General features: G+C 36.2%; 1 protein-coding gene and 1 pseudogene across 1 annotated transcript in view; both read right to left on the reverse strand.

The window, feature by feature from the left end:
- TMEM38B (transmembrane protein 38B) overlaps window positions 1–13801 on the reverse strand; it is an 88186-nt gene that overhangs the window by 56467 nt on the left and 17918 nt on the right. The window lies entirely within an intron of this gene.
- Window positions 6036–6551, reverse strand: LOC138163179 (ubiquitin-like FUBI-ribosomal protein eS30 fusion protein; annotated as a pseudogene).

Consider the following 13801-nt stretch of genomic DNA (forward strand, 5'->3'; position numbering starts at 1 on the left):
TAAATTCACTGGCAGTCCACAAAACAAACACAAATAAATGTTAAATTGCTTTGAAACCTCTGAAGCCCTCTTTCACTTGTGCGGGGATAGAGAGAGGTGGTGGTAATGGTGGCAGTGCTAAAATTATGAAGTTTCTATACAGTTTACAAATACAGCTTATAACTGCTACTGGAAATCTAAACAGAAGATCTTTGTCCAATGAACTAAAGTGGATATACCATTAGAGGAAATAAATCTTGGAGATCTTTACTTTCTCACCATAAACAAAGAAGAAACCTATAGCAAAATGTAAGTAAGGGTGACAGATTTTTCTTTTAAAAGTAAATAAATAAATACCAATTCCCTCAAACTTGCTAGTATCTTCCTTTTCTCACAGACTATATATAACCAGCTTGTGTTCATTCTAAATATACTTACATATGTACATAATTCCTCCCAAAAATATCATTTCATAAGACATTTAATGATCGCATATTATATTGCTCATAAGAATTAGCCAAAATAATGAAAATAATTGCAGCTTATGAAATAGAGAGTATTTCTACAGAGTAAGAAGAATCTCCTAATTAAATATAATTTAAATATTCAGTAACTTCAGTGCAATAGTATAAATAGATGATGAAAGGATAAAAACAATTCTCAAAAGAATTACAAACTATGAATATATTGTGTGAAAGACTGTTCCAAGTCACTGCTAAGATAAATAAAAATCAAAACAACTTAAAGGTTTTACCTCAAACCCGACCAAATAGCAAGAATGACAAAAGATAGGAATGTTCAATGTACAAAACTAACACACTGCTAGCTACTACAACAAAAATTTTGAAAAGCAATCTGAAATTACACTAAGAAAGTGACTATAATAGCCATACCCTCTGACCTAGAGATTCTATTGCTTGGCATATGCCCCAAGGAGATCAAAGATAAAAAGACCCCATTTATACCAAAATACTTATAGCAGCAATTTTTATCATAGCAAAGAAACAGAACAAAGTTGATGTCCATGTATTGGGGAAGCTAAACACATTATATAGTACCTGAATGTAACAGAATATTATTGTTGCATAAGAAATGAGGAATATAAAGAATATAGAGAAACATGAATAATTAAGAAAATTGTTAAGAACTGATAAAAGTGAAGTAAACAGAGCCAGGGAAACAATATACACAAAAACCATAATAACATAAAAGGAAAGTACAAAAAAAAACATTACTTAAGACTAAGCTTGTCCCCACAGAAGAGATACAAAAATGTAATTTCTCCCACGTTTAAAGAGGTAGGGGACTAATGTACTATGTACTAAAAAGAGACAGAGAAAGGGAAAAAGAGAGAGAAAACTTATATATATTATATTTATAGGACTTGGTTGAAATGTTGAGTTTTTTTTTTTTAAATGAACTGTATTTTTCTTTTTGTTTCTTTTTTATAAGGGATGGCAGGGAAGGGGGAAATGTATTTGAAAATGAAGGTGATATAAAAACAAAAGATAGCAGCATTTTGGAAAAAAAAAGAAAAACATGTGCATTCCTTCCCTTTGCACTACTCACCACCAAATGCCACTGCCTTCCTAGTTCAAATCCCTGATTCAAGTAATCTTAGATGTGGAAGGAACTGTAGACATCATCTATCTTGGCTCTGTTTACTCTGTTAACTCCTACCTGAAGAATAAATTCCCCTCCTATATACCTGCTAAGTGGTCATTTTATCTAAAAGCAGGCATTAAATTTGGATCAAGATAAATTCCATAGGACCTAATTCCTTATCAAACAAGCTAACATATATATTTTTTTCAAAATTTAAAGTGCTATAAAAATGTTAGCTATTATTATTTGTACACACCTTACTCAACTACACAAATCCATTATTTTTCACAATGAATGCATTCATGCAAAAACAGCACTTTTGTTAAGTTCACAGAACCTCAGAATGCAACAGTAAGTATACCAGCTTGCTTAAAAACACATTTACCATACATGTTACACAAAGTATAACACGTTCTTTAAAAAACAAAAATCTTTACTCCTATCCTCCATGAACATGCCAACTCTGTAATCAAGTCTAGACACTAACATTAGCATAAGAAAGTGATATTGAAACACATACATTCAATCCATCAAGTACTTATTCTTGTTTCCTACATACTAGGCTCTATGTTAGATACTGGAAAACAACAATCTTTGTCCTGAAGGAGTTATATTCTACAAGGGATGCAGTATGTTTGTAGGTAAGTATATGCAGAATATACATAAAATAAATGTAAATGTGTGATCTGGTTGGTGGTGGGTACCTCTAACAACCGGTAAACTACAATAAGGCCTCTTTCAAATGGTTTTACTTAAGCTGAGCCTTAAAAGGAGATAGGGATTCCAAAAGGCAGAGGTAAGGAAGAAGGTCCTATCCAGGTCCCAGGGACAGAGAGCCTGTTCAAATGCACAGGAAAAAGGAGCTGGCACATAGGACATGAGAAGGAGCAAGTGTGAGTGGTGCACAGGCCAGAATCAAAATGACAATTTGGCTTTGAATGGCCAATAGAGGAATCCATATTTGATCCTGGAGGCACTGGAGCATAACTGTAGCTTCTGAGTATTGGAGTGACATAAACATTAATCCACAAAATGTTTACACAGCCAAAATGTCCATATCCTAAAAACTGACTATAATTACAATAATGCTTCAAATGACATAAAGAAGCAAGAATAATAGAATGTTCTCGTTCTACAAAGAATAATAGTATGGCAATGATCCAAGACCACTCTGAAAAATTTATGATGAAAAATGCTACCCCCCCCCAGAGAAAGAACTGATGGTGTCTGAATACAGATTGAAGCATACTTTTTTAAACTTTATTTTCTTAAGTCTTTTTGTCTATGTTTTCTTTTCATAACGTTATTATGAATGAGTTTTGCATGACTACACACGTATAGCACAGAACTGAAAACAAAGTAGATACTTATCGACTGAAAAACAATTGTTTTTTTAATTGTGGTACACGAATGCAGCAGATTATTACTGTGGCATAAGAAAATTAAAAGATGACGAAGACAAAACATGGAAAAATTTATACAATCTGACATAAAGTGGACTAAGCAGAGCCAAGATACAATACATACAGTGACTACAGTAATGTGTATGGAGAGAACCACAAAACAATCAAAAGCAATTGCTGTAAAATCATGAAGAACAAGCATGGCTCAAAAGAAGAGATATGAAAAGACACATCTATCTCACTCCTTTGTAAAGGTGGGTAGTACATTGTACAAATTTTCAGACTCTTTGCAGTATTTATAAATTCTGCTAATTTTTTTCTCCTCTTAAAATATTGTTATATGAGATGGCTCTCTAGAAGGAGAGGGTAGGTGGGTAAAATTTTGGTGATGTACAAAAATGAAGTATGTCAAAAATGTATTTGATAAAAAGAAACAAAACTAAAAACTATGAAAATAAGTTTTGTATGACAAAATTGGAGATTGGAACTACGAGATAATTCCATTGACAAGACTGGCTATTAAGACAATGGACAAGTCATGTAACCTTTATCAGTGCCTCAGAAACTCTAAAAGTATAAACTGCAAAATAATTGCTGCTATGTATTAGTACAGAAAATTTCCTTCCAGGGAACTCATAACACCAATAAAATCACAGGTTTAGACCAAAACAAAAGACAATCTGTACCTCTGGGAACTCATAATTAATAATTGGGCAAAGAGGACTCTTGGCATCATACAATCTGCAGTAAGTCAGTCTCTCCCCCTCTTCAATCCACCCTCCAGGAAATGACAAAATAATCTTCCTAAAACACGTCAGATCATGGCCCTAGTCTACTACTAAAGAACCTTCTATCGTACCCTGTTACTTTTAGGATAAAATACAAATTCCTCAAGTTGGCATGTAAAGTCCTTTATAATCTGGCTCCAGCCTATTTTTCCAAGCTTCCTGCATCTAATTCCCTTTACATACTCTACACTAAAGCCAAAATAGTCTACTTGCTGTTTCCCATAACATGGCACTCCATCTCCTGCCTCGATGCCTATGTACCAGCTAATCTCCATACCCAGAATGCAAACCTTCCTTATCTCCACCTCCTAAGAATTCCTAACTTCCTTCAAAGATCAGTTCATATGTATCTCCTACCACAGTGGTTTCCAAATCTTATTTAGCACTCCACCTTTTTTAGACATAAAATTATCCTGTGTCTATCCCCACTTTTCACAAAACAATCCACCCAATTTTCTTAGCTCACATTTTGTCAAAATAAAATTAAGTACTTCAATATATGAGAAAAGCAATGTCACATACAGATATATTGATAATATCCTTTATAATCTTCATATCTTAACCAGAAAAATAATAACCATAATTACAATATTATTAATGTGATAGGTAGGTTCAGTTTTGGTACAATTTCTCAAAACATGGTATCAATGGAGATACTACTACTTATAAATTATTTTTCAGTCACTAAAACTTTGGTCTTTATAAAAACTATAGCAGCTCACCAAGTTTCATACCAATAAAATGTGAGGATCACAGATTTAAAGCTATGAGGAACCGTATAGATCATCCAGTCCTACCTTCTCATTCTATAGACAAGGAAACTGAAGCCCAGGGAGGTTACTTGACCAAGGTCACACAAGTAGCAAATATCAGAGTTGGGACCTGAAGCCAGAGTCAGATTTAGAATAAATTATATGATAAACTAGAGAACTCCTTATTCACCAATAGCCAGCTCATAAGACTTTGAAGTTTAAATGCTTCTTTCAACATACAGTCAACTACAAGACATTTACCACTGTAGTTCAGAGTCAAGTTAAATGTATCAAGCATGCCTACAGCAAATAGTTTTCCAGTTGATTCAAATTAACAAATATCTGGATCTGTAAAAAAAAAAAAAAAGAATTATTTCTGAACACTGGTCAAGTGAGTAATATACATGTCTTCACTTTCGTCCATTTCACATTCAAGTCAGTCATTTGTAGTCACAAATAATTTTGTAAATGTATTAACCATAGCTTTAATGTTTCTATAAATCCAATACCTTTATGTTTCTAGATCAGAGAATGAATCTGACAGTCTTTCACTGATTTAGAGTGTTCAATATTTTTCAAAAATATCCAATGAATGTGCAAGCTTCACAAGGAAAATCTGACTGAATTTTTTCATCTTTATAATCATCACTATGAAAAAAAGCAATTTCTTCTTTTAGATCAAATAGACTTTAAAGTAGCACCACAGACTTAGAGTCAGAGGAAACTTTAAAGATCACATCAAATTCAACCCCCAAAATTTTATAAATGAGCAAACTAAGGCTCAGAAAGGCTAAGTGATTAATTTGCCCAGTATCACACGGTTAGTAAGACTTTTAGCCCAAGCAAGGCAATGTCATGTCCTATTAATGGGATTTGGGGGGCTTACTTTTGTAATAATTTGAAAAATGACATATAGTTCTTTATTTCTATTTATCCCCCCCAAAAAAGTAATTGTAAAGCATGTCTAATTGCCATGTTTGTTACTTGTGTTTGTAGACCTACATTTCATCCTGACATCAATTAAACTAGTAGACCTTAACTAGTAAAGTGCAGAAATCCAATATAATTCATATAAATTTTAAAATCTGTCAATTACACTAAAAATTTCTCCTGACATGGCAATGTCATCAATAGGTTCATAAAGTAACAAACCCCACATCTTCAACAAAAAGTTCAACAACATGTCTTCAAATACATCATTTGCTTTATCCACTTGAACAATGACAAGTTAAGTGACTGGCCTGAATTCTCATTCCCACTGCACTATCTACAAGTCAAACCAATGCTAAGAGTCATTCTAACCATGTCAATAGCTGCAGGCAGCACCAGAATTTCTTCTATCAAATGAGGTTTTTTATGCTTAGCAATTCTGCAAGCAACATTATGTGATGAAGCAATCCTTGTGATGTCACCAAAATGGTTTTTTAACAAGTTGGGTTTTTTCTAAGTAAAAGAACCTAATTTTCTAGGAAAATATCCTGTGTTGTCATTGCATACTGCATAGACACTTTCTTTTTTTTTTTTTTTAGATTCGTAGCGGCTTTATTGGAGACAAAGTACCAGGGGATTAGGAGTTGGCATTGGGGCCCTTCTTGCCAAAGGTAGGCACTACGTTGACAAAGTGTCAGTTGTACTGCATCCTCCTCTTAGCACGCCCAGTCTTCTTCTTCTTTTTCTCCTGCTTGGCCACCTTGGGAGTCTGCCCCCTCACTTTTCTAGCTCGGACCAGAGAGCCATGGACTTTACCTCCTAGCGTCCGGCCAGCCACTTCCAGGGTGGACAGGGGCTCCACCCTGCACTGCCCCAATATGGCTTCATCCTCCAGCAGGAAGCCTAGAAGCAGGACCTGGTCCTCGGGGGCGATACCCTCCAGGGACGCCACATGGGCCTTGATCTGGGCGACAGTCTCCTGCCCAGTCACCTCAAGGGTGTGCAAAGCCTGTGCTTAGACAAACAGCTGCATGGCGGCCACTTGGACACACTAGTCCTGCTTCCGCCGGGGTGAAGATGGAGACCAGAAAGACTGCATAGACACTTTCAAGATGTCATTTCAAATTATTAGAGTCCATGCTATCTGGACCTAAAGCATTTATACTGAGCTAATAATACTGGCCTTTTCTCACTCCATCAGTAATAATCACTTGTGAATCCAATGAAAAAATGTAGCAAGTGAGAATTTATGGACTTGGTCTTTTTAGTTTCTGTTTGTTTTTTTAGCTAATAATTCTCCGTTGTTCTTTTTTTTTTTTTAAGCAATCAGGGTTAAGTAACTTGCTCAAGGTTACACGACCAGTTATTTCTGGGTGTGGTGCTAAGTATCAGAGCCCAGATTCGATCCCAGGTCATCCCGACTCTGGGGCCAGAGCTCTTACTCGCTGTGCTACCTGGCCGCCCCTTCTACTGTTCTTCTTTATACTAGTTTCAATGATCCTGTAAACTAAAAGGAAACAAACAAATTAATAAAAAATTAAAAAATATACTAGTTTCAATGTAGGCATACAGATTAATAGTTACTGATGATCCCTCAGCAATCTATACACCAGGCACTGTGTGAAGCACTTTACATTATTATCTCATCTTTTTTCCCCTAAGTCACTTAGCTGTGAAATCTTATCTAGCACCTCTGAAAGAGGGTTCCCTATTTCACCAATTAGTAGAGTCAGAATTATTATAAGCAGAAGGAGACATCTTCACTATGATGTTTCTATGAGAAACTCCTAAGGGAATAGCGTGATACACATTTGCATCTCCAATAATGACAGTCTTCATTACCTCCTCCTTTAACTTTCTCATATGTTCCCCTAAGTGAGTATCAGGGTCTGTCTCCACTAGGTCACATAGAATCAGTGGGATGCATTTTATCCCATCCTCATCCCCAAATGTAGCGCCAACACAACATTCACAGCACCAACGGCCAGCAACTATGAATATGCCAGCATAGTTCTCAATTGCAAAATATAACAGACTCTCCATATAGAAGTCAGAAGCAAAATATTTATTCAGACACCAGAAAACCAAATCCCAACACAAGAAAGTCAAATCCATCATAGTAACAAAGAAGTTATTACACCATAACACAGCAGGAAGCCTTCCCACAAATACCCACAAGCCTTGCTGTCACAGCAGGGGGCAAACAGCCTAGCTTCTCCTTAGGTGAATCCTCTTCTCCCTCCAGTTCTAACCACTCTGACTCCCAGCTTCCTGTGGGCTCTGCTCCACCCTTCAGCAAGCTCCGCCCACCACAGGCTCTATGTGATTACATTCAGCCTATTAGGGAGCAGGGAAGATCTTCAAATTCCCTTAAGCCTATTAAGGGGCAGGGAAGATGTTCAAATTACCATTACCATTACACATCCTCACAACTCTGGGAGGAAGGTGCTATAATTATAGCCATTTTACAGATGAGTAAACTAAAACAAAGAGAAATTAAGTGGTTTACCCAGGATCACATGGTTAGTTAAGTGCTACGGCTAAATTTGAACTCAGTTCTTCCTGATTCCAGGCCAGATATTCACTATGTCACCTAGTTCAAGATTTTTTTCCCAAGATTTTGATGTCTTTGATTTTTCAGGTATGCTGTATGTATATCAATCTCTTAATGTGCTCACAACTGTATCTCTTCCAGCATTGATATCTTCTGCATACTTGATACAATTCAGCTGTTTTTCACATCTTTGTTCACTTTAGTGACATTTCTACCTCCTCTACCAGAGGGAGAGAAAGTGATGTTATGATCCAAGCACTGTGATTCAACTATTCATGATGGGGGGGGGGGAGGTGTGTGTGTGTCTGCACATGCATGTGCTAAAATGGTTTCTGCAGTCTTTTCCTTCTTCCATTTGTCGTCCTCTTTCTATTTTCATTCATGAATGTCCTTCAGATGATTTTGCTTACCTAGCTGAGTATCTTACCAGACTTTTTTAAAACTGGTTTTATTCTACTTTTTTCTCTGCTTTACGACACAATACTGCCTATAACTAACTGTCCATCATCCTTCTTCACAGGATTTTACAGACAAGTTTACATTCTATCTCTCAATTTAGCAAGTAAATAAGGTGTTTTCTGGGCTCTTTTGGTCTCTTGTTGTATAGCAATTTATATATAGAGAGAGAGAGAGAAAGAGAGAGAGAGAGAGAGAGAGAGAGAGAGAGAGGGAGAGAGAGATTTATATTAGCTTGACTACTAAATGAAATTATTACAATCCATGTTGATATCATTAGCTATGTTTAAATAATTCAGGGTTAAATTTTCTTAACTGTATTCCATATCTTTTTCACATTCTTATTCTTTATTTTTGTTTATTATAAATCCTTAACCTAGCTCTAATTGCACAGACTGCCAACTCAGGAATAACTCTCATCTCAATAATAAGTCTTTTCCTGTCTGCTGAAATGCAGTCAATTTGATATTATCTGGGACTTGCTATGTCCATCACCTAACCTCTTTTTTTTTCATAGAAAGTATCCATGTATAGAGATGCTAGGCTTCTATATAAAAGTCTTTAGCCTCATTTTTTTCTCTTGTATCATGCCTTCCTACATATTTCTTCCCATCAACTCCTTTTTCCCATCTCTGTGCTTATGTTTTCAAGTATCAGCATATATGTTGATTTGATTTATAGCATCTTACCAAGTTATTCATAGAATTTATCTGTCAACCAATGTTGGTCAGCAAGCTGCAATTATTTTTGTGGTGTCTTTCTGCAAATACTTATTAGTTCTGCAGTAAATGGTTTCCCTGCCTTCAAGGAACTTACATTATAACTGGGACAGATAACAAATAAAAAGTAAACTGAATGCGAGCGGGGCAAGGAAGTAAACAGATTACAGTATGGAAAGGAATAAGCAATTACCCCAGCAATATTTCCACTTACTAGTAACTGAACAAGGCTCTCACATTTAGAGTATCAATAGTAAAACTATTGTCTATTAACGACTAAAAACTGTGATTCTAAGCACTCACTGTCTCTTTTCCCACAATTCTGTAGAAGCAGAAGGGTGCTGCACAGTAGTGATAGCCATTTTCTATGTTTCTTTGTTTTATGAGTTATGAGGTTATTGGTTTAGGGATTCTTTGTTTTGAGTGGCTTCCAACCACACCACTCTATTAAAACTGCTCTCTCCAAGGATACCAATAAATAAATCCACAGTTCTTTTCTTCATCCTCTTTTCAGCTTTGGACACTATCAACTATTTCCTCTTCCTGGATACTCTCTTCTTCCTTAGTATTTGAGACCACTTTCTCCTGCTTCCCTCTGCCTGAGAGCTCTCAGTCTCCTCTTTAAGATTATATATTTCCTGCCCACTAAGTACTGGGTCTCTACCAATCTCCAAGCTAAATGCTCAGACCTGGGCCCTTTTCTTACTATAACCTCTGCCTTAGAGTTGTCACTGACCACATGTTCAATAATTATCTCTATACTGATGACTCCCATATCTATCTCAATCTCTCTACTGAAGTCCCCAATAACTGCATGTTAGACATTTCTATTTGGAATTCTCATTGATATCTGAATCTCAAAAAGTCTAAACAACTCATTAACTTTCCCACTAAACCCATACCCTCCTCCAAATTTCCCTTTTTCTGTTGAAGGAAATATTTCTTCTAGTAATTTAGGATTGTAAGGTCATGACACATTCTTAATGTTTACTTCAAGTGAGATATCTGTAAAGCATTTAGCACAGCACCTGACACATAGTAGGTGTTTAATAAATGTTTGTTCTCTACCCTGCCTTCTCCTTTACCTCCCATATTTATCAGCTACCACATCCTGATAGTTATATTTCCACCACACCCTTCAAATCAGTTTTCTCTCTCCCATTCCATGACCAGTATTCTAAGGCCCCCCCCCCCCCATCATCTCTCACTTGGACTATCCTGGTGGGTCTCTCTGTTTAGTTTCTTCCTTTTCCCTCTAGATTTCTTGGGGAATCTACCCACCAAACAGCTGCAAAAACAATCTTCCTAAGGCACAAATTTGACCATGCCACCCCTCTACTCAAGGTCTTCAGTAGCTCCCTTGTTACTACCTCCAGGATAAAATACAAGTCCTCAGTGTGACACTTTACAACCTCGTAATCTCAATTCCTTCTATACTCTTCCTGACATTTCATAATCATTTCCCTATACTTATTCTTCATTTCAGTCAAACTGACCTAGGAAACCCCAATTTGTTATTACACCTCCAATTTCCATTTCTTTACACCAGACATCCTCCATGGTCTGTGTATAATCTCTCTTTTCATTTCTGCCTTTTGGATCCCATCAAATCCTTCAAAAGGTTCAGCTGAAGAAGTACCTTTCCTGATCCCATTTGTTAGTGCTCCCTCTCTCCTACCACTTTCTTAAATTCACTTCTTTGTGTACATAATACAATACACCCACTCCTCAGTATACTGTAAAAAGGGATTATTGTTTTTGTTTTTTTATACTTAACACCTATCATAGTACCTTGCACACAGCAGGTGTAATAAACACTTGTCTAACTGGCTTTTTTCAAAGCCCAGATCAAATCATACCTTCCCTATGTTCTCAGTATTGTTCAGCCAACACTGATCTCTCTTATTTAAAATCTTTAGCAGCTATAAACTATGCCACCTGATTTAACACTACTTTAAAACTATTTTTTTATAGAGCCACAAGAGTCTGAATTTAAACAAGCAATGGGTATGGAATACTACATATGCTGGCAGACACAAAAAAAGCTGCTGCTTTGAGTTTGTTAAACTGTCTTCTCACTCTTTAAAATTATTGTCTCAAGAGATGACTCAGTGGGTGGGGAGGCAAAGGGACAAATTTGGAAATTAATGTGATACAAAAACAAAAGACATCAATAAAAAGAAAAGAGGACTTGAAAGAAGGGATCATTTGGAAAGGCAAAGCAGTGGGAAAGATAATGCAGTGTACTTGCAGTGATACAGTTACCAATGGAGCTTCAGATAAGAGCTTAAATTAATACTTCTATCATTAACACTGTAGTTATTGTATGATAACTGTATGAATTGTATACTTGACAAGGTTGACAAGATAATCTGGATGAAATTATCAGAATTGCTTAATAGCAATAGTGAAGTATATAAGAAGTATCACTACATTCAAATACTAGGCAGTAAGTCAAACATACACTTAAGATTACAGTTAACAAAGAAACTAGATGGTTAGAAATTTTTTTAACATTACTAGCTAGCAATTTATATATTTTTCTAATAAAAACTAACAACTAATCAAATCTGAAGAACTTCCTCTAAATATCTGTTTAATGTAATGAATCATTTTCTACACTGCAATATAAAACTGCTCTAGTTTGGAACTATGTCCAAAGGACTAGAAAATTGTGCATTCCCTCTGACCCAGCAATACTACTTCTGGGTCTGTATACCAAAGAGATCATAAAAATGGGAAAAGGACCCAAATGTACAAAAATATTTATAGCAGTTCTTTTTGTGGTGGCAAAGAATTGGAGATTGAGGGGATACCCATTAACTGGGGAATGGCTGAACAAGTAGTGATACATGAATGTTCCATAAGAAATGCTAAGCAGATGGACTTCGGAAAAACCTGGAAAGACTTACACTAACTGATGCTGAATGAAGTGCGCAGAACCAACAGAACACTGTACACTGTAACAGCAACACTGTGTGAGGACCAACTTTGACAGACTTAGCTCCTCTCAGCAAAACAATAAGACAATTCCAAGGAACTCTTAATGGAAAATGCTACCCACAAACAGAGAAAGAACTGCGGAGTCTGAATGTAAATCAAAGCATACATTTCTCTCTCCTTTTTATGTTTCTTCTTTCTTATGGTTTTTCCCTTTGGTTCCAATTCTTCTTTACAACATGACTAATGTGGAAATATGTTTAATATGATTGTATATGTATGGCCTTTATCAGATTGTACACCATCTTGGGGAGGGGAAAACTGAGGGAGTGGGGATGCCCATCAACTGGGGAAGGGCTAAAGAAGTTGTGGTATATGAAGGTAATGGGAATACTATTGTGCTATAAGAAATGACGAGTAGGCAGACTTCAGAAAAACCTGAAAAGACTTACATGAACTGATGCTGAGTAAAAGTGAGCAGAACCAGGAGAATATTATACAAAGTAACAGCAACACTATGCAACAATCAACTATGATAGACTTAACTACTCTCAGTAATAAAATGATCCAAGATGATTCCAAAGACTGATGATGGAAAATGCCACCAATATTCAAGAAAAAGAACTATGGAGTCTGAACACAGATTAAAGCATACTATTTTCTCTTTTGTTGTTTTTTTTTGTTTTTTCTTCATGATTTTTCTCTTTTGCTCTGATTCTTCTTTTACGACATGAAAAATGTGGAAATATGTTTATATGATTGCACATATATAACCTATATTGGATTGCTTGCTGTCTTGGGTGGGGGAGGGAAGCAAGGGAGGGAAAAAGATTTAGAACTCAAAATCTTACAAAAATGAATGTTGGAAACTATCTTTATATGTAATTGGAAAAAAATAAAATACTATTAAATGCAAAAAAAAAAAAAACAGGTTCCCTTCCCTCCAAAGAGGATCCCTTTTCCCTACTGACATGGCTACCACCCTAGGTCAGGCCTTCATTAAATCTCATTGGACTACTGAAATAATTTCCTAATCCATATCCTTGCCTCCATATCTCTCCCCATTCCAATCCATCCTTCACACTGCTACCAAAGTGACTTACCTAAAGCACAGATATAACCATGTCATCTTCCCCTTCTCAATAAATTCCAGTTGCCCCCTATTACCTCTAGGATGAAATATAAACTTGTCTATCATTTAAAGCTCCTCACAATCTGGCCTATTTCTGTATTTTCTTATACAGTCTTTCTGTACTTTCCTATACTCTATGTACCTTCTGCCCCCTCCTACTTCTCCCTCTAATTGGCTAGTTCCATCCAGAACCTCCATTTTAAGAAAGATGCTTGGATCAACTAGGTCTTCCTCTCCAAGCTGCACCATACTCTCCAGTAATTTCTCTACAATACCTCACTCTGGGTACTTTCATCTCTTCTCCCTACTCCTCACTTCTCAGTCGCCTTCCCCCATTAGAATATAAACACTTTGAGGACAAGGATTCTTTCTGCTTATACTGGTATTCTCAGTGATTAGCACAGTGCCCAGTACATAATAAGTGCTTAATAAATGCTTGTTGACTTGATTTGATATATCACTTAGGGTTACTAAGGGATCTATTTATCAACCTGAGAAATGGAAAGATCTGCCATCCTGAGGCAAGTATCTGGGAGTGACAAA

The sequence above is a fragment of the Petaurus breviceps genome, unplaced genomic scaffold, assembly GCF_028583685.1.
Source record: "Petaurus breviceps papuanus isolate PSGF00001 unplaced genomic scaffold, PetGlider_PUasm1.0 187, whole genome shotgun sequence".
Lineage (NCBI taxonomy): Eukaryota > Metazoa > Chordata > Mammalia > Diprotodontia > Petauridae > Petaurus > Petaurus breviceps.